The sequence below is a fragment of the Pseudorasbora parva genome, chromosome 6 (genome assembly GCF_024679245.1).
Source record: "Pseudorasbora parva isolate DD20220531a chromosome 6, ASM2467924v1, whole genome shotgun sequence".
NCBI classification, from domain to species: domain Eukaryota; kingdom Metazoa; phylum Chordata; class Actinopteri; order Cypriniformes; family Gobionidae; genus Pseudorasbora; species Pseudorasbora parva.
Window position 1 is genome coordinate 11,736,695 of NC_090177.1, and position 26,162 is coordinate 11,762,856.

Sequence of the window (26,162 nt, forward strand, 5' to 3'; positions counted from 1 at the left end):
TCCACTTTAAAACTATTACAGCGTGAAATAAACACGAATGAACATCTGATGGTATGTTAAAGATACAGTACAACTTACTGAAATCTGTATCATGTCACATGTAATAGTGTAAAACGTCAGTGTCATTTAAATGAATTTTTGATGTTAGAATATATATATTTTTAAGAATCTTTCACTATTTTACTGGAAAACCAGTAAAATATATATTTTTTTGCAGTGCAAAAGCATTTCTTAAATGTGCCATTCCTAGAATATGTGAACTGAACACAAGGTCATGGCTCTCTTTCAATATTTAGTTGGTTATTTCTTAAAGTGAAAGTCATGTTTAAACGTGTCCTCGGAATGCACTCGAGGGAGAGGTGACTTTGTATAAATATTAATGTTAGCCGTAGAGTTTCTAGCCAGGCTGTGTCAAAGTGGAGATTAGCATATCTTTAGAAGTACAGCGGATTAGAGATACAAACATCCTTGTGAGTTTCTGGCTGCATCTCAATGTACTTCAGTAGTGAAGGCCGAACATGGGTAAGTTTTGACCTTTTAAAAAAAATTCAAATGTTATTGATTTGATTTGTTATTGTTCAAATTGTTATTGTTGATTTGTTATTGTTCAAATGTTATTGAAATGTTAAAAAAATGTTCTAATGTTATTGTTATTGAAAAATGTTATGAAAAATAATGATTTGCCACAATCCAGTAGCATTTAACTTGAAGAAGTGAAAGCCAAAAAAAGGGGGTGTGTCCACTTATGATGGGGAGGAAACAGAGTGAGCCAATCAGCAATTACAATAGTGAAATGTGGACTAGGACCTAAACTTTTCTTTTACGATTAAAAAAAAACAAACATCTTAAATCGCCCAGCACTACCTTCTAATGGTGTTAACACGACAACGATGTACTAAAAATTAAAATGTTTTCCCTTCACATTTTTCACATACAGACAGACAACAATGTTATTATTAAAACGATCCCCATTCACATGGATCCACGAAAACGGCTAAAAGCGATGTATTCTGCTGCCAGGCCAGAAGCTGGTGACGTAACTTGGTAAACAAGCACTATGGGCCCTATAGACCATTTCAGAATGTTTGTAAACAATCGCCTCAAGATACTTCCGGGTGGCAGAACGCGAGCGGCTTCTACTGACAAACTGAAGAGATCAGCCGGCTACTGTAAATAGTAACATAGTTAAGAACATTGCTGTTGTTTAAAGTTGAAACTATGACGAAAACGTGTTGTGTTTGGGGTTGCGCCATCAGATATACAGGAAAAGGTGTAGGATTTTATCGATTTCATTCAGAAATAAGTAAATATATGCAGCAAAACCTGTGGGTGAGGAGGCTAAAGCGAGTGGACGTCGTCAAAAGTGGCGCTACAGAGAAGTATTCTCAAAATGGTCCATCTACAAAATCATAGCAGAGCATAATTATCTTCAGCTGGGGAATTTCGAGACTAATATTAGTAAACTTTAGAACTCTTTTAACCCCTTACGATTCAAAGATCATACGGCCTCAGATTACTATTGTTCAACATTCACTGCTCATCACACATTATCTGGACAAACTCAGTATCATCAGAAAGATTAAAGACTCCAGCTTTGATATTTGAACACTGTTTATGATAAAACTGGGTTGCAGTGACATTCAATTCTTAATTTATGTCAGGAGTGCATTATTATCGATCCGTTATGAACGATATTTTGAATAGATTATCAGACGCACTTTATTCTCTCGTCTTCACTGGCTCATTTGTGTTCACAGAGATCGCAAAGAACAGCTTTCAGTTTAGCTCTTAGTTTAAAAGTCCTCATATTTGGAGAAATATTGACATATCACGTTTGCAAAATATTTCGTCATACAGAATACCATTTCTATTCATTTCTCACGGAATTATTCGATATAAAAGAGTTAAAACATGCGCAGACCTCTCTCCTACTGTCTCGGACATTTCCTCATTCTGGCTCGAACGGGCCTATTCTAAATTTCTACGCGTGAACTAAGAAGCTAATAAACACACGATAACTATGGAATAAGGTTTTTGTGTGATTGTTCATGTGATTTCGGCTATTTTATATCAATAATGGATGTTTACATGACTGCTAACAGGTGTAGTGATTAGTTCCATATAAAATTATAAATATAACATATTTTAACATCGGGAGTTTGTGAGATATTGCAGATGCCACGAGTCATTAAAGTGGATCATTGCATCAAATCAGCTGGGAAACAGCATGACTGCACCGCGAGCCGGCCGCAATCACACAAGGTTTCGTGTTAAACACAGACACCGGAACTTTCAATGTTGCTGCTATAGCTTCAGATACAAAAAATAAAGAAAAAATGTGTGCAAAGGATTTGTTGAAAAGCAGAGAACAGGGAAATAGACTATCTACGATAGCCTAACATATTGTAATTCAAACAGCAACAGTCACTAAAATAACTACTCAATGGTAGGCTGAAGCTCATTTAAAAATTGTGGTATTAGACTAGCACTACATCTACTAGACCAAGGTTAGGCATTTCATGTATTGCTATCTCCTGAATTAATTAATCGGTCCCTCAATAATCATGTTAACTATGTCTGAATACTAGCGTTGCCATAGGAACGCTTCGGCTTTTGCCACCCGGAAGAACGTTTATTACTGTTGTGACGTCATGGTGAATTGTCCTATTTTAACGATCTGAGTGCGTGGTCTAAAGTGCATGCTTGACAAAGGTGCACTTACAGCGTGTCTGAATCCACTTTTGCGAGTTCAACGACGGGAAAAATGGTCGGCGCACCCACTGCATGGTCTAAAAGGGTTGTCCCTAGTCTCTTAATGAGATTTGCAATAAACCAAGTCTTATCTCCCATTCCCTTTAACAGCGAGTTGTGCACTTGATTTCAAACAACGTGGTGCAGGACATAAAAATGATAACTGCGTTGGGCTGAAACTAGCAAAAAACACTAGCATTGCGCCTGCCGCTGAATTGTGCCAGGTTTATGACAGGGCCCTATGTGCCTATAGACTGAACATGTAATACGAATGGGCATGACATAACCGCTTTCACAAATTCCCTTTTTTTGTAGTTTACATGATGATAACTGTATCGTCAAAAACTTTGAAACCATTTCAGAAATGTGCCTTTTCAGGCCCCTCAAAACACATTTTACGCCTCTAAGTAATGAAATGTGTGACATGAGGTTTACCATCTTGACGGCATGAATGTAGATAAGCAATAGGAAGCGCATAAGGTTGGCCATCTCTGTTTACAGTTATTTTATCTTCAGCACAGCGAGATGATAATAATATCTGTCATTGGGGCTTTCGTAAATAGCTTTTCTCAATTCAGAGACTCATGATAGACTCAGATCACATCCTGCGAGACTCTAATGAGGGCCAGGCCTGTGACGTAAGGACTAATGGCGTCATTACTAGAGTCAAGTTCCCTCCGCTGCCCTTTATTTCAGCACACTGGGGAATGTCAGCACATATATGAGGACGAGGTCCTCAACTTCCCCGGCAGCTGAAGAGCCAATCCATCCAGAGCGTTACCCATAAAGCTCGTGCCTCACCTCTTATTACAAACACGTAAAGAGCGAAACATGGGTTTTTGCACTTCGACCTCCTCACAAACAGACAGACCATTAGAGCTGCATGAAACTGGCCTCGTTGGTATTCTATGGCAGAAACACACAGAATGGAAGCAAACTCAATTTGCACATGATTGCATGCTGCAGTCGGCAGCCATTTGCGGTCTGGCCTCTGAAGCACAACATGTATGTCCAATACATCAGCTCTTTTGAAAGAAAAAAAAAAAAACGGAAAAAACAGGCACTTAAGAATGCTGCATGATTGTGCCACTTATCGATGTACATGACATATAACAATATTGTATGTTTGCTAAAACAATCAAAACAGCAATATGGTCATTCAGTTACTTGTAATGCATTTTCAGCCATGTTTGAAGAGTATTGGCAGAATATTGCATATTCAACAGAATGCAAGTTAACATCTTGCTACACAATCTGTGCAAAGTCACACACGTTTGACCAAATATATATTTCTCATGATCTGAAATAAAATAAGTTTTGAATAAATGATTCTGCTTAAATTATTCAAATTCGTTTTTTTTTATTTTTATGAAAATTCTTTCTAAAAGTAAAGTTTTAATTAATGAATTGGCACATTGTTAATTTACTAAGATTTCATGGTTTAATTAAAGGTGTATTATTTCCATGAGTTCATAAAATAATAAAATGCATTAAATGGATCTTGGATTGATGAATCGAAAATATGTAAATCAATTTTTTTTTAATTTAAAGTTAAAATTGCTTTACTATTGTTTTAAAATGTGTAATATATTCATAATAAAGAATGGTTATGTTTGTCCACTGGTTTAGTGTGAATTAATCATTCAAAGAAAAGTTGTGCTGTCAAATCAATTAATCACATCTTACATAAAATTGTATAATTATATATATATATATATATATATATATATATATATATATATATATATATATATATATATATATATATATATATATATATATATATTAATATATTTTATTCCATTAGCATATAAACTAATATACATGCATTAAATGATTAAATGGACCTGGGCCTTTAATAGGCTAATTAAATTAATCAACTGGCATTTTATTAAAAGTTCTAAATTAAAATTATTCTTTATTATTCTAAAATGAGTAAAATATGCATAATAAACAATCAGAATGTGTCCAAACTTTTGACTGGTAGCATATCAATTTTTCCCTTGATGCTGTGCCCAGAGTGTCTAAAAAAAGAAAATGCATTAAAGGGTTACTTCAGCGATTAGCATATGGCTTTGTATCAGTAGAAACCCTGGAGTATATTCAAATGATCGTGCTCCCCCCTCTTATATCCCCCTGAGGAGAGATTTATGCATTTTATTTCTGGAAAAATTCCTCTCGTGACGCAAATTGACGATATTTGCGTCACGAGAGGAATGATTGTCCAGAGGCTAAAGACTACAGCCAGCAGAGGGAGCCATTTCGGCATGTTTTCAACTCGTGCACGGGGAATGGAGATCACACTTACAACACAGCTCAGCTACAGGCATTAATTTAAACGGATGCTAAGCAATGTAAGTGTTTTAACTTTTCAAATTAATTTCTATGAAAGTTAAGCTTCCAAAGGCATGAACTGAAAACGCGTTGTGAATTTATGCCGCGAATGTGGTTGCGATTACCTCAGCTCTCATCACGAGAGCTCATCAACTCATTTATGATGTTAAATGTAATCTGACTCCTAATCTGAGTCTGCTGTGAAACTCACGCGGCAACTCGATCGTTATATTGAACAGACACGTTCAGTATTTAATTGTAGGAACTCAGTCTCTGTAATCCAGTTGGTGGCTTTGGGAATGGCCTCACAGGGCAACGAAGCATTCTGGGAATTGTAGTCTTTCATCCCCATGAGACAAAAATACATTTTCTGTCTTTTCTCAATCTAGAAAGCACTAAATTAAAAAATAATTTCACATTTCTACTACATTAATGACCCAGTTTAAATACAGATTTATCTTCCCAGCGCTGAAGTACCCCGTTAAATGGATCTTGGATTGATAAATTATTTTATTCTAAATGAGAAAGAGGTATTGCAGCTGGTTTCCCATATTATTGATCCAGACAAAAACATGGAACAATGGAAATAATACAGTAATGTAGCACAGCAATGAGAATGAGATCATTGCTCATTGCGGAAATCAGAATTACGGGATTCGAAAATGTGCGTAAAAACGTCATCCTAATAGCGTTCCTGTAGCTCAAACACTGCAGGGAACGCAAATGATAAAATCCAAAGAGATATGCACTTGCCTCCTGTGTATCTGTAAATGTGTTTGTAAAGGTCATCGTGTCTGAAATGTAATTTTGCTGTGTTTTACATGGGCTCTAATGGGGACACACCTAATGCATCCTCAGAACCTCATAATTCACGCGGCTCTACAGAAAATGCCAATGAACTTCTTTTACACTAGTTTCACTACTTTTGTCTAGTTTCGTCTGGTGTCAGAAACACAGAATTCCCAAGCACATCCAGCGAATTCTGAAGCAGAGAACGTGTTATATTCAGAGCGGATTTTAACAGAACAAAATGGTGTGTCAAAATCAATTAGCGCTTTGAGGATTGAGAGATCACAGATTGGAGGGTCATAATTATAACCTGCTCTTGGCTGGCAGTTTTTCTTTTCAACAAGATTGATCTGCATAATTGCAGAAAGAAGTCAGGAGGCAGTATGTCTGACAGGATGTTTTTTGGAGGTTCTTAGAAGACAAACAAAAGGCTCCTACAGGATTTCTGGTCTGATGGATCTGTCGATGTGAAGGACGGGTTTGATAACCCACCTCACACAGTCCTGAAAGACAGCTGGATTTATAAACGACTTGATGACTCACTAAAATGAAATGGAATATGAAAAGCCTGGTAGTATTGTATTTTAGTTTACTGCTATTGAACTGCTCTGATTTCGAAGCCAGAACTTCAGTTGAGTGCAAATGTTAGTCAAGGATTCTGGCGCCAAAAATTAAATCACCGTTTCTCAATTATTCAACCCGGGAAGTTGGAATTGTTTACTTAAAAAGTGAAAGTGTCACTTGACTTCCAACTGGAAGACAAAAATCAAATTCATTGTGGGTGTATGAGGTCACACGAACATGGTGGCACCTAGGAAGATGCACATTATTAATGCCAATGTTCACTTATCAGCAATATCTCAGTAAACCAATAGCCCTTAAAGGGTTAGTTCACCCAAAAATGAAATTGATGTCATTAATGACTCACCCTAATGTCGTCCCACACCCATAAGACCTTCGCTCATCTTCAGAACACAGTTTAAGATATTTTTTAGAATCTCTTGAAGCATCGAAAATACATTTTGGTCCAAAAATAACAAAAACTACAACTTTATTCAGCATCAGTCTACTTTTCCATGTTTCTTTTCAAACCTCAAATAAAGATTCAAACGGTTATGAATCAGTGAATCGACCAATGATTCGGATCGCCAATGTGATTTCAGCAGTTTGGATCGCATGTCAAACTGCCAAACTGCTGAAATCACATTGGCGATCGGAATCATTTATTGATTCACTGATTCATAACCGTTTGAATCTTTATTTGAGGTTTGAAAACAAACGTGGAAAAGAAGACTGATGCAGAATAAAGTCGTAGTTTTTAATATTTTTGGACCAAAATGTATTTTCGATGCTTCAAGAGATTCTAATCAACCAACTGATGTCACATGTGGACTACTTTGATGATGTTTTTATTCCCTTTCTGGACATGGACAGTAAAGTGTGCATAGACTGCATATGCTCTTGGACTAAATCTAAAATATCTTAAACTGTGTTCTGAAGATGAACAGAGGTCTTACGGGTGTGGATCGACATTAGGGTGAGACTTTAGTGACATCAATTTCCTTTTTGGGTAAACTAAGCCTTTAAGGCCAAAGCATGGGCCCACTTCACTTTTAATTTTCACGCATTACATTTTTTTTGCAGTATTTATATGGGTTGTAACTAGGGCCGGGACTCGATTAAAAAAATTAATCTAATTAATTAGAGGCTTTGAAATTAATTAATCGAAATTAATCGCATTTTAATCGCATATAAATATTTGACCTGAGAACAATAAGAAGTAATTTTTCACATGTATTTTTAGTATACCATTGAATAATGACTGAATACATAAGCTTAATCAACAAAATATTGTTTATTTATTTCAGTCCAGCAGACCAGTGCAATGTTTGCCATTAAGTTTAGCAAAAGCATATTTGTGATATTTGAGGCTCGATGTGCTGCGGTGATACGCTAACTCCTTGTTGTATAGCTTGCACACAACCGTGCTCTTGACGACGCTTCCATGCTTTCGTTTTTTAAAACAAAATTTCCCATCCACGGGGCCAAGCAAAGCAGTCTCATCAGCTTCTTCGTTCATGTTCACTCATGCCCTGCGTCTCAATCAGCTCCCTAGTTCCCTAGTCGGGGCACTGATCAAGACATAAGTCAATGGGCTGACTCCCTGATCAGTGCCCTGACTACTGAACTAGGGAGCTGATTGAGACGCACCCATGTTGTTGTCGTGACTCCGGAGCGCTAGTTGGTGTTCCAGTAAAATCGGTCCGTCGAAACTGATTTATTGAAAAACGTTCCGCGGTGCAAAAATAAATGCGGTTAAATTTTTTATTTTTTTTGCGTAATTAATTAACGCGTTAAAGTCACGTAATTAATTAATCTTAATTAACGCGTTAAAGTCCCGGCCCTAGTTGTAACTTGTGGCAAAAGATTGCTCAAAAACTGCATGAGTCGAAAGAAGTATACTTTGCAAGGCTGTGCGTTCGACTGGGTGCATACAAGTATAATTTTGGCTTTAGTCAGGTTAGACACCATATTGAATTTAATGAGAATGTGAGGGGTAGACTTAGGGGGTTTTGTCTACTGAAAGTTTTTTTTAGTCAACAACAGTATATTTTCCAACCACACTATACTTCTATCCCTCACAGCTTTGTTTTCATTCCTGTGAAAAATGTTATATTGCTGCAACATGCTTTCTGCTAAATTTTGTTGCATCGCCAATGGGTCTCCTCAAATCACCAACTCTGCCTGAAAATGAACGACTTACATTTGGCTTTGTCACTGTAATCATAAAAATGTTAGGATGAACATCTCTGAAGACTTTAACAGGCAAATTACCTTAGTTCTGATTGACTGTTTTTGCGACGTTGTGGATTGCCAAGGTATTTTGCATTGTGCACATTAGAGTATGTCTACATAGTACATTAAACTCAAAAATGAAAGAATAATTATTTATTCTATATATATTTATTTATTAATCCTAGTTGGTTTACAGATGAACAAACAGAACTCCACAGAAGGGACAGGACGAGCTAATCTCGTTTATCACCCTGACTTGTTAATTGTGTTATTACTGTGGATGGGTGGACGCTGTCTTCCTCTTCATCTCAGGAGACATAACTGCAGATTGACCCTGCTACTCTGTTCCTCACAGCTAGTATACTAATATTAGCAAAGTGTTATGCTGATAGCACCCTGCCCCCACAAAACAGCATTTACACAAGCCCACTATAAGTTATCGAATACCAGTATGATGTAGCTTAACCTTGTTCTTTCACGGAGACAAATGTACTTTAAAAGATCCATTATAGAAATGTGAACATTCTGTCCAAGTGCAAGTAGATTAAATGGGATCTATTGTGCAAAATCCACTTGTTTTTGAACATAATAATGCTGTGATGTGTACGCAACCAGCCTGTTATGCTAAAAATCCACCCACTTTGTTATTTTCCCCATAAATCAGAAACAGCATCTCAAAATGCTCTACATTTTGATGCAATAATAATCTCCCCTGAGTGAGATGTACATCGTCCGCCATGTTTATGTCATATAACGGCAGCATTCAAGTAAGAAAGTCATTCTTATTAAAGGTGCCCTGGAATGATTTAAAACAATATGTTAAATTGTTCTTTGATATTTAAATAGAGGGTATGTGGCTTATTTAAGGTCAAAAATTGTCCAGATACAGTTTTACAGGTCCATTTACAACCCTAGAAATTGTCTCTAGGATGTAATGCTCTGTTTTTGCCTTATTTGGAAGGGTCATGAATATTAATGCAGAGTTCTGCTCTGATTGGCTGTTTCACTGCACGGCTCAATGACAGCTAACACATCTATAGAGGGAATGCACGTGACGTCATCGTCAACTGGAGTGACTGTGATTACGCCCCGCTGAGTGGCAGAAAGACTGAGAGGCAGCATTGGTTTACAGCGCGAATGCAGCGAAAACTCACAAAATCAGGCCCGGCGCCAGAAGGGGGGTAGGGGAAGGCTTGTCCACGGACCGCATAGTCTTCGCTGTTCTGAGCTTGAGACGGACTTGATAATAGCGTGTAATTTTCTCACTCAAACCACTGCCAACTGCTGCAGCTTTTGCTTTTAGAGTGAAACGCTGCACATAACTGCTTGTCTAGGATATGTAATCCTCTGTAATAATTCGTAATAATTGCATATTATCAGCGAAAAGGAGGTAGCAAAAGATCCAGTGTGTATCTGTATTTGCACTCGTCAAATGATTACATCTCCAACGTGTTTTCACCTCGGTGAGTAATGTAGCCAATCACAGACATGTTTGTGGACTTCTACAACGGAATTGGCCTATCACAGGTGTTTAATTTGGAATCACTCACCGCTCTGCTTGAGCGTTTGTCCAGGCACTGAGTTCAGTTAAACACGCGCAGCAATCCTCTGTAAGTGCAGACATTGTGAAAATAAGAGATTCATTGTATACCAACGTCACTGCGGAACTTTATGATATGGCGTTTATTGAATGAGTGACAGCTTTTAGTGAATATAAAGTATATTACCACCACTACACGCTTCAAAACACTGACCCATCCACATATACATGCGGGATTCACTTGAAAAATGTGATGAATGACAGTTATAAACATTCTTGTCAAAATGAGGCTCCTATGTCAGGAAAACACGATTCCTGGCTGCATATCATTATCTATGGATCACTGAATCTTTGGTAAGTTGTAAGGATCGTTTACTCTACTCGTGTTTTCCTCCATTAACTCCAGTCACGCAGCAGCTCTTCTGCCACTCAGCCCCGGCTGAGGGGGCGTGTTACGGCGGGAAAGTGACGTTGATGCATTTCCTCTATACTATCAGTCATGGCAATGATTTAACAATGATAGCTTCTCAACTTTGAATCACGAACTGAACTGGGTTGTGTGTAATATGTTGTTTACAGTAACGTTACAGTTTGACAGTAGATTACTGATTTAAAAGTCGATTTATTTAGCCAGACAAAGTAATGTAGAAGCCACTCAAAATAGTCAGTGTCATGTTTACCACTCACCCGCTGCAAAATAATCATACTTCAGTTCTCAAAAATGTATATTTATTTAACAAATTGACTAAGCCTTGTCAACTGACTATCGTTTCAACTTAGATGGTGAAGAAGGTGACGTTAATGATCGAATGAGCAATCTGTAAGCAACTAAACAGTAGTAGTAAACATAGTTAGTTTTGGAGTGGTGTTAATGATGAAATATAGGCTAATTTAGATTTCAATCCGTCAAAATGGATCGACATATCTACTGTTGTATTTTATGACAACACTGCAGGAAATAATATTAACCTTTGTCATTTGAAAAACTGTTATGTGCTACTTGGAGTTTCCAATTGTTACTTTAGCATCTTGCGTTAGAACTAGACAACACGGGATATTATCGGAACGTTGTCTAACTAAGAAACTTTTAATTTAATCCGAAATGGGTTCAACAGTCAAGAAGTGGATAACATCACTACTTACTGCTTGCAAGAATACGTTTGAAATCGGCCCTTTCTTCAGTGTCAGACGCTGAGCGAATCCTGCTATATTGCCCCAGGTTAGAAAAACTCTCCGTGGTGAAATGGGCCGAGCAAACGAAAAACTTTGAATTACTTTGTTGCGGTATCCGATTGTAAATAAACATCAACCATTGTTTATCTGTGGGAAGGCTATCAAAAGTCCTCACATCCCCTGCACAGCCTGGAACATGAAATATGTGTCCATGATCTGCCATTTTCGCTATCCTTGTGTGACACTTGTTTATCTGCTGAACTCCCGATGGCTCCGTCAGTTCCGCCTGACAATGAACATGGGCTGACATGCAAATGTTGGGGGTGTACATATTAAGGATCTCAGCGATTGCGTCACAGGTGGCGTTATGTTGAAAATAGCCTGTTTTCCGTGGCGTTTTTCACAAACAAGGTTTACATATGAAGGAGGAGGCAATGGTGTTTGAGACTCACTGTATGTGATGTCCATGTACTGAACTCTTATTATTTCACTATGAAAAGATTAATTACATTTTTCATTCAAGGGCACCTTTAAAGCTACTAAAGTTCCTCAGTCAAGAGTCCTTGAAAAGTCACCTGCTGTGACTTTAATACACAGATCTAATATACACATGCAAATTCTTCCGCAGATTTTCAGACATAACCGACTATGTTTATGTGAACTTTGTGTGTATTTGTCAGTTTAAGCGCAATAAGGCATGAAAGAGAACTTAGTGCTCCATAAACTTTAGAAATGTATTAAAAACTTTGTTTACATTCAGATGCGCATGTTCATTTTGTTTGTTGTTGCCAGAGTATTCGAGGCACGAGTCGTAAATGCTTCGTCCTCTTCTGGAAAACGGAGTGGGGGAGCAGCAGCTCATTTGCATTTAAAGATACACACACGAAAACTGCATGTTTTCGCTTTAACTCAAAAAGGGGGAATTACAGCATGGTATAATAAATGATCTGGGGTAATTTGAGCTGAGAATACATTCTGGGGACACCTGAGATTATATTATATTATAATAGGTCCCATTTTATGTAGTATTTGTTGGACTAAATTTAATTAATGCTGATTTAAATATAAATATCATACAAAGACACAAAAATAAAAATATGTCTGGACAGGAAGACTTTCTTTACCGTATTGAGTACTGTAATGAGAACGAGATCATTGCACATTTCTATAAATATTATATTTTATATATATATATATATATATGTGTGTGTGTTTGTGTGTGTGCGTGCGTGCGTGCGTGCGTGCGTGTGCAATGACAAAACATACATATATTATCTATTACATGTATATTTATATAAAACAAAATATATATTTTTATTTTGTATTGTCTTGGTTATTTCTTTCACTAATTTTAATGTAATTTACAGACTAAATAATACAGAGGAGTGTGGTGCAGAATTGCATCAGACAAAGAAAGTCACATGCAAGCATCCTTATTACACTTCGCGTGCCAACTGAATCTGTGAAGACACTTCACAGATCAGTTGTTACCCATAAGCCACAATTTCTCAACAATCATCCATTAGATATCACAGAACAAAAACTATTTTGGAATCGATAGGAGCAGTTTATTAAAAAGTGCTGCAGGACAAGAAATCAATTGCAAGGTCTGCTTACTTGAGGCTCAGAGTTTAAATAACAACACACAAGATCACATTTTGATGAACACACTGTATGTGTGTTGGCCTCTGTAATAGCATAGGGCAGGCTCAGGTGTAGAAAAACATTCCCAGATCGCTCAAGGCCCCTGAGGGACTTTTAAACATTTTCATCTAGGTGATGTTGATTCAAGGTCGTGACCCTTTCCTTCCATCAGCGGGGAGCATCTTACCTTCTGAAGCGGGCTGTTTTCACACAGCGCAGCGGGAATTAAAGACTTTGTTCTCCAGTGAAGCAGGATGATGGGCTCTGACCGGCAGAGCAGCCTCTGAAAGACGCTGAGGTGAAAGAAAACCCTGAAGAGGTTGCTGTGACGTGGAGCCTCTGGCTTCAAAGGTGAAGGAGACAATGCTATAGAGCCTTTTTGCAGTGGTTCTGGTACCTGGTCTGAGAATCTCATCAGTGGGGCTGATTGCGCCGCAGTGAAAGCGCTCTGATTGAGTGTGACAAGGACTCTGGCAGTGTAAGGAAATTAACTATAAACAATGTCAAAATTTGATGTCATGAACAAACATGCTTTAAAGGGGTGATGAATTGTGAAATCAACATTCCCTTGAGCCTTTGATATATAAAAGGTCATGGTAATATAAGAAAATCCTGTAAGTTTCAGAGCTGAAAACTTCCTTGTTAGTAAAAGAAAATTTTTTATACACACCAGGCCCAGAAAACGATCGTGTGCGCATCTATATGTCATCGAGTGGCGAAACACCGCCTCTACAGAAAAAGCACGGTTAATTCAGTAGCCCCGCCTACCGACTCGTGGAGCGGTTCGTATCGCGCTAGCCAGCAGCAATAAACATGCAGAAGAAGATGGCAAGATATTGTGGAAGAACACAGTCGCTGCATTAGCTTCCTTCGGATCATAATATTAGAAATGTGTGATACTTCATTTATTTTTAATGAAGTTCTAGCTCACGTGAGGAAGACATTGTACGCGTGTTTGCAATCACTTCATTTAACTGTGTAATCGTTTGTAAACAAGTCTCAGGACGATGCTGGATTTGCAGACAAATTGAGTTTAAAACACAATGCTGTGCTTTCTATATTAGATCTGACAGGAATGGTGCAACACACTTATGTGAGTAAAACGTCTTTTTTTATATGTAATAGTAGTCCAGGGCTATGTGTTTACCGGCCTCCCGACGGACTTACGTTTGTGTAGCCCGGTGGCAGTCTGGTGAATCTCAAATATTGAAATAATATTCCTTTCTTGATCTGGGTGCATGTGCGCTTATATCCACTTAACTTTTCAGCGCAGGTGTCATCCAATCAGATCGCGTATGCAAATATCCTAGAGCAGGCGCTAGCCAATTGCGCTCATTACTGCTCAGTGAACCATCCAGACGCAGCTCCCAGACCAGTACGTGATATTCATTACGCAAAAAAATTAAGTTGAAAACAAGCGTAATAGATTCCTTTTAAGGGGCTCTTTGCACAGAACATGCTTTTGCATTGCAACTTTCTAATCTGCTTTTGAGCATTTCACATCATGAGTGCTATGTTTAAAACTTCTCATGTGATGCATTCAATAATTGTCCATTTTTAAAACAATGGAGCTGTGAGATGAATTTCGGGTAGATAAATATTTGTTTTATTGTTCTGTCCGCAGTGCGTCGTCGGTGTCCTCTTTGCTCTGCCATGTGTTTTTCAATGCGTGAGAACATAGCCATGGCTTGTCAGACATAGCAGCAATAACTAAAGGGGGGGCGGGTCTTTGTGAGCGGTCAATTGGTTGTTGCCTTATTGTGTCTAATTTGCATAAAATTCTGCTCACCTTTGTTGCATCGCCAACAGCTTCCTTTGCTCAAGTCGCCAACATGTGGTTAAACGCCTTTATATGCCTGTACAGCTTAAAAATTGACAATGTTTCAACTAAAATGTCACACTGCAATATGCATTATTTTTGCATTAAACTAAGATTTATTAGCCCTCTTGGACTACTAATCAAGTGCGTGAGTCATGTAATACTTTCGTTAAAGGGCAAGTATTCAGGGACAATAATAAATTGATCAAAATAGCCATTATGATTTTTTTAGACTATATAATTAGCAAGAACACAATATCATTAATTAGAATTGTAATTCCCCTGATGCTCTAGTTGTAATGAAGAAATGTTATTGGCTTGTGACTCACCGAGTTTGTATCGATTCCCAAGAAATCCAAGGCAAACATAATCCCCCTCTGAAATGAACAAAAACAGATGCAGGATTTGCAATGCAAATTTAATTTCACCACATGAGTTTCAATTAATGGAGTTACAATGACAAAGGATTGTAATTTCAGGCACCTGCATAATTTGCTGTGCAGCTTTGAAAGTGATTGAGATGAGATAAAATAACTATCAAATTAAGGAAGACAAGTACTGATCATGTTCAGATACACTGTGTGTTTACATATTAGGAAGATTTTGTGAAAATCTCACACTAAATTTCCTCCTTAGAGATGATCAATGATGTGAGGTTCCATGCCATAAAGTGACATTTCAGAAGATTTCTTCACAGTAACGATTGAAAATGACCTTAACCTGAAAGTAGTCAGGTTGATTTGATTGTATTAAATAATATTTTGGACTTGAACCTGTTAACAAAATAAATAATAAAAAGTTAATTTATTTGAAACAGATATTTGTATTAGTTGTGCAAATGTGCAGGTCAAATTAGCATTTTCTGAGTCTCTTTTCACATATTGTAAACTTCTGTTAGAAGGCAAGTTCAGATGTTACAGTGGGGAAAAGACAGTTCAGAGAGACAAAGTCTAGCCATTTCCAATTAGAGAATTCTTGTTTGGCTTTTAAGAAAGAAAAAAAAAATAAGATAAAAATAAATTTAGTTTTAAGTTTAACGCCGTTTCTATGGATACATCATCGTTGCTATGTGACAGACAGTGTAGAAAACATGTGGCACGTGCACAGTTTAGTCTAGAGCATGTATTCATACCTAGTATAATCTGTATTCTTTGTGCTTTTATGTAGACATTCTGTTCTTTAACAGATACATACGTTTCAGCATCAACAATCAACTCAAAATGCCTGGTCAAAGAAAGAAGAAAACACATTTGAAATGTTGTTTTGTTAATCGCTGAGTCAAAATGAACAAAGATAAACCAGTTTGGTGCAAGAATTAAATGTTTTCATTGGAAAAACTAAATAAATAAATGTTATTAATATATTTATTTTTTTATTTAATGAAAAGTTTTCATTTATTTTATTATTTTATTGTAGTTATCATATTTTATTTAATGAATATTTCAAGTATAATGTCTGTAATTTATTTTAAAAAAATTTTACTGTATTGTATTTCAACTATTATTTAATAAATTAATGTTTTTTAATTATTTAAATATTTTATTGTATTGTATTTAGTTTTTTTATTTATTGTAATGTTTGTCATTTATTTAAATATTTTATTGTATTGTATTATATTTTATATATTTGTATTATTAAATGTAAATTTTTATTTATTTAAATATCTTATTGTATTAAATTGTATTTATTTATTATTTCATGCATGTCAAATATTGTATTGTATGGTATTTCATTTATTATTTAATTATGTTTGTAATTTATGTAAATATTTTATTTGTATTGTATTTTGTTTATCATTCATTGTAATGTTTATAATTTATTTAAATATGCTATTGTATCATATTTAATTTATTTATGATATAATAATGTTTGTAATTTATTAAAATATTTTGATGCATCATATTTGTTATTTATTATTTAATATAATATGTGTAATTTATTTAAATATTTTATTATATTAATTGTATTTATTTTATTTGAATACAAATACTTTAATTTGTAGTTCACTTTATTTCACTACTAATCTGTACATACTTATCATAAAGTATACAAAACAATGAGCCTGCGGTTAAGTAATGTTTTGGTATATTTAAAAAAATAAAAATAAAACAAAGTAATTATGTCATCATCATAATCACAAGAGGCCAACTGATATAGCAGTCAGCATACATATGACATCATGCACAAATTCTGTTACATTAGAATACATTTTATCATTTCAGTTCTAATTACTGGCTATTAGATGAAATCAGCTTAAGCCTGAAATAAGAGCTAACTCGGCTCAAGTTCAGAAGCTCTACATCACTATATCAATACAGCTGTTTTTAATGAGAAGCGCTGAATCTACTGAGGTTCTCTCTTTTCTAGAGAACGTTTTTATACTTTCACAGCGGAATACCTAATTCTGAAAGTAATGGAAGGTGTACATAAAGACTAAGAAAAATCACAATAAATAACCCATACATGTTCAGATATTCTTATAGATATAACACTGTCACATCCAAATAACTACATTGTCGTCATTCCTCTATTGTAAAATAAAAGCATCTGGTAAATGCATGAATGTAAAAGTAAATCAGGGCCACAGCATGCGGTTTACAAGTAGTCTGCGCCGGCACAAGGCAAACAGAACGAAATTGAGAGACAGAGAGGAATTATTTTGATTATTTGCTTTGCTTAAAGTCTCTAATCCCTGTCAGTCTGGACACAAACTCCATCTAGAATACCAAGTAGCTCAGATCCAATTTTAATTCACTCATGCTCTCCATTTGAGCCAGATAAATACGAACAACCCTTTTTTCTGGCAGTATATGACTCAATTAAGGCTATTTTCTCTACCCAGAGGGATCCATACGTTCTATCTATTTGACATGATCATTACGGCATACATAGACGACGGACGCAGCGTGACCTGTAAAGCACACGTCTCTATGAGAGCACCACGTCAGTCCTGCTGTAGAAATAATGAATACTCTGGCCGGTTGTGCTGATGGACAGCTCTACAATGGTGACCAAACTCCCAAAGATGCTCAAAACAGATGGAGACAGCTCGGAGCTCGTAATTAAAAGTGGATGGTTTTTGTGTTTTTTGTTGTATGCTATTTTACATGAATAATAACAACTCTTTGCAGAAAAGATACACATACATAAATGTGTATAAATGCTAATAATGCATATGTTCTAAAATCTGGTGTGCTTCCTAGACGGTCTTTTAACAGACTCCCAAAGCAAAGGTTAATGCAAAAAGATAATGCTGCCTTGTAAGATACCTTAATGAACATTCAGCTCTGGAAAAAATTAAGAGACCACTGCAATTTTTTTCTTAAATCAGCATCTCTACAAGTATGGAAGCCATTCCATACTAATGTCTGTTGAATTCCAACACAGACACAGGATTAGGTGATCACCTGAACCAAATCTTATTTTATAAGGAAAAGTATTAAAAAAAAAACTTTTGTGGTCATCACTATCCTCTTGCAGTATGACCAGCTGGATGGCAAAAACAGTGCTAGTAGTACCTCAAAAGTAATTGGAATCAATTAGGCATGTGCCAATATCAATTTTTCATGTTGCGAATAGTTGCTGAAGTTTTATGACGGTGTACGATATTATCACGATATTGAAATAAGTTGCAAAAAAAAAGTGTTGCCATAGCATAACAGCTTTAAGAACTATTTTTGTAAGAACAAAAATAACAGCATGTTTAGTAAGGGATAATGTACACCCAGCCGGTTGTTATCGCAGAATAAACCCCGACAGAGTGATCAGGAGGACCCCGACGCGAAGCGGAGGCTGGAATAACGTACTGCTGGAATGCGCGATTGACCAATCAGAATCAAGTATTTCACAGAGCCGTGTAATAAAATACAATAATGCACCAAAAATGTATATAGCTCTGGAAAAAAAATTAAGACACCACTTAACATTGAGAAGTCAATGAGAAATCAATGTTAAGTGGTCTCTTGATTTTTTTTCAGAGCTGTAAAAGTACAATTTTCAAACACATTAAAGTGCAAAAGAATTAGGCTATAAAGAACAACAGGTAGGCTAACAAAATACAATAAGGTCTCAATATTTAATGCATTAACTAAGATTGAGCAACAGCTACATTTGGTACAGAAAGTATAATGTTTTTGGTAATGTTAGTTAAGAAATACTGATCATTGTTAGTTTTATCTTAGGTCCATTAAAAAAGTTATTTTGATTTTGATGTTATTAAACAGTAACTAAGAGATTAACATTACTTAGAATGATTAATTCTTTATAAGTATTTTTCATTGTCAGTTTGGTAATAATGAATTAACATGTTAACTAATGAAGTCGTATGTCTCAAAGTTTTACTGAACAATAAAAAATAATTAGAACAGTTCTAATTATTCTAAGGGCATGTTATAGTCCAGATTAAAACATAAAAATGTTTAAGTTTGAAAATAAATAGCCTATTAAGTCTTTAAGTATTAAGTATTTGGTGCTGTGAAGAATAGTCTGGATGCCAGCTGAATTTAGCCCCGCCCACAAAATGTTTAGGTCGGGCAGTTCAGTCTGGCCTTGCTCCATAGAGGACTAATTATCTCAGAAAAGAAACTGTTTGGACCAATGAAATCATCAGGGCAGGCCTTAGACGATGATGGACAGATGATCAACAGTAACGTAATCATGCACGTCATCAAAGGGGCTTGGGTTATATTTTTTTGAATCCTAAACGGAGAGCTTGTTTGTATATGCATTCACCTTCACATCATGTTGGGTAAGTACTCTGTGTATCATGAAATTATAAAAAAAAATTTACAACACCGGCAAAGATCGTTTATTCCAGTGCACTTGCAGACAGGGTTGCCAAGTTTTTACAACAAAACCCGCCAACTAAAATGTGTGTTATTTTGGCAAGGTTGCCAGCTAAAATTCGCACTCATGGGTCTATATATCACATAATAGTCGCTTCAACCCGCGGACATAGAAAACAACCCGTGGGGGAAAAAATCGGTTGAAACACGCCCCATAATCACAGCCCAATGGAGCAGTTTCAGACTCATATTCTGACTAGAATTGAGTATGTCCACGTCAGGCTAGTGATGAACAACCCTATTACAAAAAACGAATGGATGTTTCAACAAAAACTACACGTGGTTTTGTTTGTTTGCGGGTTTCCGGGGTAATCGCTGCATTCTGCAGTTCATCGGCGCCCTCTGCTGTCACTGAGCGGCACTTCTTTAGCGCGTCTCCTTCACTCGTCTTCTCATTTACACCCGAGCACTTCCCTTTGACGCAGAATACAGCGGTGTTGAGCATTTATACGGTTGATGGGCAAAGTATTCTTGAGTGCATTATAAAAAAATATATAAATTGTTAATAAATTATTATTTACGATACTTTAAAGTGCTCACGATAACAATACCGTGCATATTCATTATCGTGATAAATCGCATTATCGAAAATCGGCACATGTCTAGAATCAATAAATATCTATTGGCCATGCCAAAAAGTTGAAAAGGAAAGTTTTGAGTAAGGAAAAGAAGGGTTTAATTCTGGCTTTACTGGCAGAGGGATACAGTGAGCATCGGGTTGCTTCCATCCTTAAAATTTTAAAGATGGCGGTTCATAAGAACAAGGTCAAGCAGCAGACATAGGGGACAACAAAGCTACAGACTGGCAGAGGGCGAAAACGACTCTGCACTGACTGGAATGACCACCAACTCATTCGAATGTCATCCTACAGTTGTTGAGTGACATCAAGTGACCTACAAAAGGCAGCTGGGGTGAAGTGGATGGCAAGGACGGTTCAAAACAAGCTCCTAGAGGCAGGGCTGAAGTCGTGCAAAGCTAGAAAAAAGCCCTTCATCAATGAGAAGCAAAGAAGAGCCAGGCTGAGGTCGCAAGAGAACATAAGGATTGGACTGTAGAGGACTGGAGTAAGGTCATCTTCTCTGATGAGTCCAATTTTCAGCATTGTCCAACATCTGGTCATCTGATGGTCAGACGGAGGCCTGCAGCGGCCTACAAGCCACAGTGTCTCGCACCCACTGTGAAATTTGGTGGAGGATCGGTGATGATCTGGGGGTGCTTCAGCAAGGCTGGAATCGGGCAAATATCTCTTTGTGAAGGACGCATAAATCAAGCCATGTACAAGGTTGTCCTGGAAGAAAACTTGCTTCCTTCTGTTCTGACAATGTTCCCCAACTTTGAGAACTGTTTTTTCCAGCAGGACAATGCCCCATGCCACACAGCCAGGTTAATCAAAGTGTGGATGGAGGACCATCAGATCAAGACCCTGTCATGGCCAGCCCAATCTCAGCCCAAAATCTGAGCTGTGTAAATTTTTTATTATTTGGAATTTGGGGAAAACGTTGTCAGTAGTTTATAGAATTTAACATTTTTATTTTTATTTTACCCAAACACATAAATAGTAAAACCAGAGAAACGGATAATTTTGCAGTGACCTCTTAATTTTTTCCAGAGCTGTATTCTGTGCAGCACCACATGTATCCTTTAGACATGCAACATACAGCAAGCTTACTAGGTTTTTTAGTCTTTAAAAGAAGACAGCCCTCGATGGCTCGGCTAGCTACGGCAAATAGATGTTCTCTTTGTTCTAATAAAGTCGGGATCACAAACAATAAGGCCACTAAGAGTCAGGCCTGACTGAATGATTCATTAAAATGAAAGAGAAAAGGTCACAGCCCTGGAGGACACGTTACAAAGGAGCACTGAAGTTGTGATGGACGTCCAGTGACTGTCCACAGGAGCAGCTCTTCATGAAAAACACACAATGATCTATCTGTCCGGACAACATGCCATTAAACTTACTTCCGCTTACCGATGAGATCATGTACTGCCCTCAAAGAGAAAAAAGCTGTCCATGATCATGCTCTATTATGACTTCTGTGTGTGTTATAATGCTAATTTTAATCATTCTCTTCCCTGGAACATGGAAAAATAGAAAATGGCCATAATAATAAAGCAAATTCATTTTTTTTTTTTTTAGAAATAGTAAGCTACTTTTTCTGATCATTAGTGAAAATATCACTGGGCTCATTATAGGTTGTTTATTACACTAATCGAGGCTCGTCTTTAACTCAAATATAAAGTAAATTCGAACTTCTCAAACTTCTCATCAATCTCCCTTCTCTCTAAGCTATGAATTTTTTCTTATTAAGAGCATAATGACTATACGCTGCTAGAGGGACAGCTGATTGCTTGAAATGATTTGGGATGCCACTAATTACACACATTAAAAGGCTGTGTTAAAAAAAAACAGATAAGAGCCTGTGTAATTAAGCTTCCCACTCACTTCACTTTAATGTGTGTGTGTGTGTGTGTGTGTGTGTGTGTGTGTGTGTGTGTGTGTGTGTGTGTGTGTGTGTGTGTGTGTGTGTGTGTGTGTGTGTGTGTGTGTGTGTGTGTGTGTGTGTGTGTGTGTGTGTGTGTGTGTGTGTATAGAGACCCCATGAATGCAAGGAATGACAATTTGAACAGTGGGAAAACATGTGATTTGGCCTTGGCAGATCCGTCACTGTGCAGCTGTATGATCTGTTGACGCATGTGCCGATCGGAATCTCTGAGGAATGTTTGCGATGATGCCTCAGCAGAACAACTAGACTAAGACCTAACATGGTAGAAGCGAAGCCATTACTGCAAACTAAAAGCTATAACTACAAAACTTAAATTTGCACAAGATTGAAAAGGCACTGTAACTACTATGAAATTCTATATAAAAACTTACATTTATTTGCAAAATAATGAAAATCTATATAAAACATATGTTTGCCAAAGATTTAATTGCAAAAGAATGAAAATGGCAACACAACTGTGATGAAAATCTATATAAACTTAAATGTATTTGCCAAAGAATTAAATGGCACTGTAACTATGATGAAAATCTAAATAAAAGCAAGTTTGCAAAAGAATGCAAATAACAAAACCAATACAGTACATTAAAAAAAAGTAAAAATAAATAAATAAATAAAAATCATGTTTTCAATCAATTCTGGATATCCTAAATTACACTAATCATCCTAGGCAAACCTTTGACATCAAAAATGTTGTTGCAGAGAAAATTTCATTTAGATGCAACCAACACCTCAAACTCTTGAATATGAATAGCCTATGTAGAATATTTCAAAAGTGGGTACTTACATTTTACTGCTAAATGTAGCAGATGGCGCGTTTAACGCATGTTTAATGTCATATACATTTGTATATAAGATGCTTTGGTATGATAATCGATGACCACCAATCAGATCTTCTGTGTTAAATGTGTAAGACTCTGAGGGAGGATGGCAGCGCTCATGATGGCAGCACAGATGGCTCTGGCACTGCACAACATATGAGTGTGTAGTGATCATCCGGTCTTTCCCTCCAAATGGTGGAACTGTTTGCACTGTAGTTTATAGCACATGGAGTCTTTTAAAGATGCTGCTTCACTAGAGAGTCTCTTAAATTATCAGACTGAATTGTCTAGAGAAGAAAAGCCGGAACTATTGTTTTATTTCCATATAGTCGGTATACAAAATCAAATCAATATATTTCAGAAGCACAAAGCAGGCGGTCTGCATACAAAACCAGTTTAAGTCAGAGAGTGGACGAATCACAGGAAATGTACAGATCAATGCACAGCACACCATTACAAACTGGTTCCACCAGCAGCAGAGGCAATGAAAAGACCATAACATGAATCACTCAGCTGGAGAATTACAGATATCACGGGCTGCACTAAAGAAGGCGGTTACTTGTCTTTGTCTGCTTTCTCTCACATAATTGGACATCTCTGTCTCTGTAATGACAGCGAGGGGGAAATCTAACTAGCAGACAGTGAACTGGATTAGTACTGTATCTCAATACTCATTATAAGGCAAAGAGTCGATGTCACACACAATAGGGTCCAAAAGTTTGAGAGCGCTAATGAAAGAGCACTGCTTATAAGCAAAAGCTTACATTTAGCATTTAACTTATTTAATAAAAACAATAGGAATTGCAATAAATATGTGTGTGTGTGTGTGTGTATGTGTGTGTGTGTGTGTGTGTGTGTGTGTGTGTGTGTGTGTGTGTGTGTGTGTGTGTGTGTGTGCTGGTAATCCCTACGTTTTGTCCCCACAAAGATGGCAATATTCGAAATCCTTATCCTTGTGGGGACATTTTTGGTCCCCATGAGGAAAACATCTTAAAAATCAAACAGAAGGAGTTTTTTTTTTAGAAAGTAAAAATGCAGAATGTTTCCTGTGATGGGTAGGTTTAGGGGTAGGGGCAGTGTAAGGGGATAGAAAATACGGTTTGTACAGTATAAAAACCATTACGCCTATGGAAAGTCCCCATAAAACATACACACACAAATATGTGTGTGTGTGTGTGTGTGTGTGTGTGTGTGTGTGTGTGTGTGTGTGTGTGTGTGTGTGTGTGTGTGTGTGTGTGTGTGTGTGTGTCTGTCTATCTGGAAAGGGGTAATAATGGAACAACGGATGATCTTCCAAGATCTTCATCAGAGGGCACTCATCCCGACTACTATTATCTCATTATGAGCTACATTTCATGTAGCCCATTGCTTGGACTCATTATGGTTTGTTTGATTACTTCCACCTGTCATTTGCTTATTAACTCTTTCCGCGTTTAAAAAAAAAAGTTGCCAGCCACCGCCAGGGTTTTTGACCATTTTCACAAAAATGTAATAGCCCATAGAATATTTTGTTTTATAAATATTTGAGCATGCAATATATCAAAACAAAGAGCTGACACACTTCTTTAAAAATAAAATAAAAAATCTAGCTTCATGCATTCTTTTTATTTGATTAGCACTTAAATATGGGTAAGTTCATAAAAAAGCAACATTTTTGACAAAGAGCTGAGAAAATCACATTGTTTTTAAGAAATACTGTTTCCAGATCAGAGTGACGATCAAACACAGATGGAGTCGATCGAGATCAACGCACATTGGAGATCAAATACATGTATATATAAAAAAAAGTCTAAATAAAATACGCAATAGTTTCACTTTAGCAGAATCAAATATACTTAAGTATATATTCAGTTGGACCGCAGCACTATTTCTGGATAACTAAAGTGCATTGAGTACAAAATGTGTTGTTCCAATTTAGCATAAGTATATTAATTTAATATACCAAAAGTACAATTGCAGGGTATTTATATTACGTACATGACAATGTAAATGTATTTGTAGTATACCTAGCATAAAATAAATGTATTTAAAATATGTTTTGGCGTATTTATTTTTCACTATAGGGAAGTCATTACAGTAATGAATATTTCATGGCAAAAACGCAATGCATAAGCACTGAAAAAAGAAAATTCTGGAATTAATCTGAATACTTTTTTCTATATGCATGGATGGAAAAATCTCACAACAATGCTTATGTGCACAGCATGTCATTTTACTTCATTATGACAAACTGACAAAAGTAATTTAAACAAGGTGATAGATAATCTCCCAAAGTACCGCATCAGCATGCTGTAATTTATATGATATTCACATTCACAGCCTGTAGAGATAAACATTATGTAAACTAAACAGGCAGGAAAAAAGTAAAGCGCACATGCGGGTGGGCGGAAGGCGCATGTGCGGTGGGAGTTCGGCCTGTCGATAATGAGCGCGGCTATAGAACTACTTCAAAGCTGATGAAAACCGCAGCCTCACAGGCGATGGATTTGTGCTTAATGTTGGAAATAATGACCTGCAAAGGGCTTAAAGAGGGCAGGGAAACACCTCCAAATAAAATGTTCATTGTTCACTCAAGCTGTACTCTCCTTTGGTATAATCAGCCTGATTTGAGGAGCTTTTTGATGGTCTGCTTCATCAGGCCTGCTGGTTACCAAAGGATTTAAATTTTCAGGGTTGTGTCTTGGAGTTGCACCAAAAATAATTCTTAATGAATCAGTCAGGATGTTCCCATTCATTACATGTTAGGTCAAATAAATGCCCTGTATTTAAGGGATAGTTCACTCAAAAATGAAAATTCTGTCCCTAATTACTCACCCTCATGTCGTTCCGAACCTGCAAGACTTTTGTTCATCTTCAGAACACAAATTAAGCTCTTTTTAATTAAGTCTGACAGCTACCCCAGAAAGGTAGTAAAGGCTTCATTAAAGGAACACTCCAATTTTTTTGAAAATAGGCTCATCTTACCAGTCCCTTAGAGTTAAAAAGTTCAGTTTTACCGTTTTTTAATCCATTCAGTCGATCTCCGTATCTGGCGGTAGCACTTTTAGCATAGCTTAGCATACATCATTGAATCATATTAGTCCATTAGCATCGCTCTCAAAAATGACCAAAGCATTTATTTTTTTAAAGATAATATTTTTCCTATTTAA

At 36.7% G+C, this 26,162-nt stretch overlaps 1 protein-coding gene across 2 annotated transcripts in view; it reads right to left on the bottom strand.

Moving 5' to 3' along the window:
- kcng1 (potassium voltage-gated channel, subfamily G, member 1) overlaps positions 1 to 26,162 on the bottom strand; it is a 103,027-nt gene that overhangs the window by 63,486 nt on the left and 13,379 nt on the right. Inside the window, exons 2-3 of one of the 2 annotated variants that reach the window (XM_067445628.1) lie at positions 15,176 to 15,223; positions 14,817 to 14,891 (exon numbers count right to left, since the gene is read on the bottom strand). The exons of the other annotated variant lie outside the window; for it this stretch is intronic. The gene's annotated coding sequence lies outside the window, so the exon portion shown is untranslated. The remainder of the gene's footprint in view (positions 1 to 14,816; positions 14,892 to 15,175; positions 15,224 to 26,162) is intronic. 2 annotated transcript variants of the gene reach the window in all.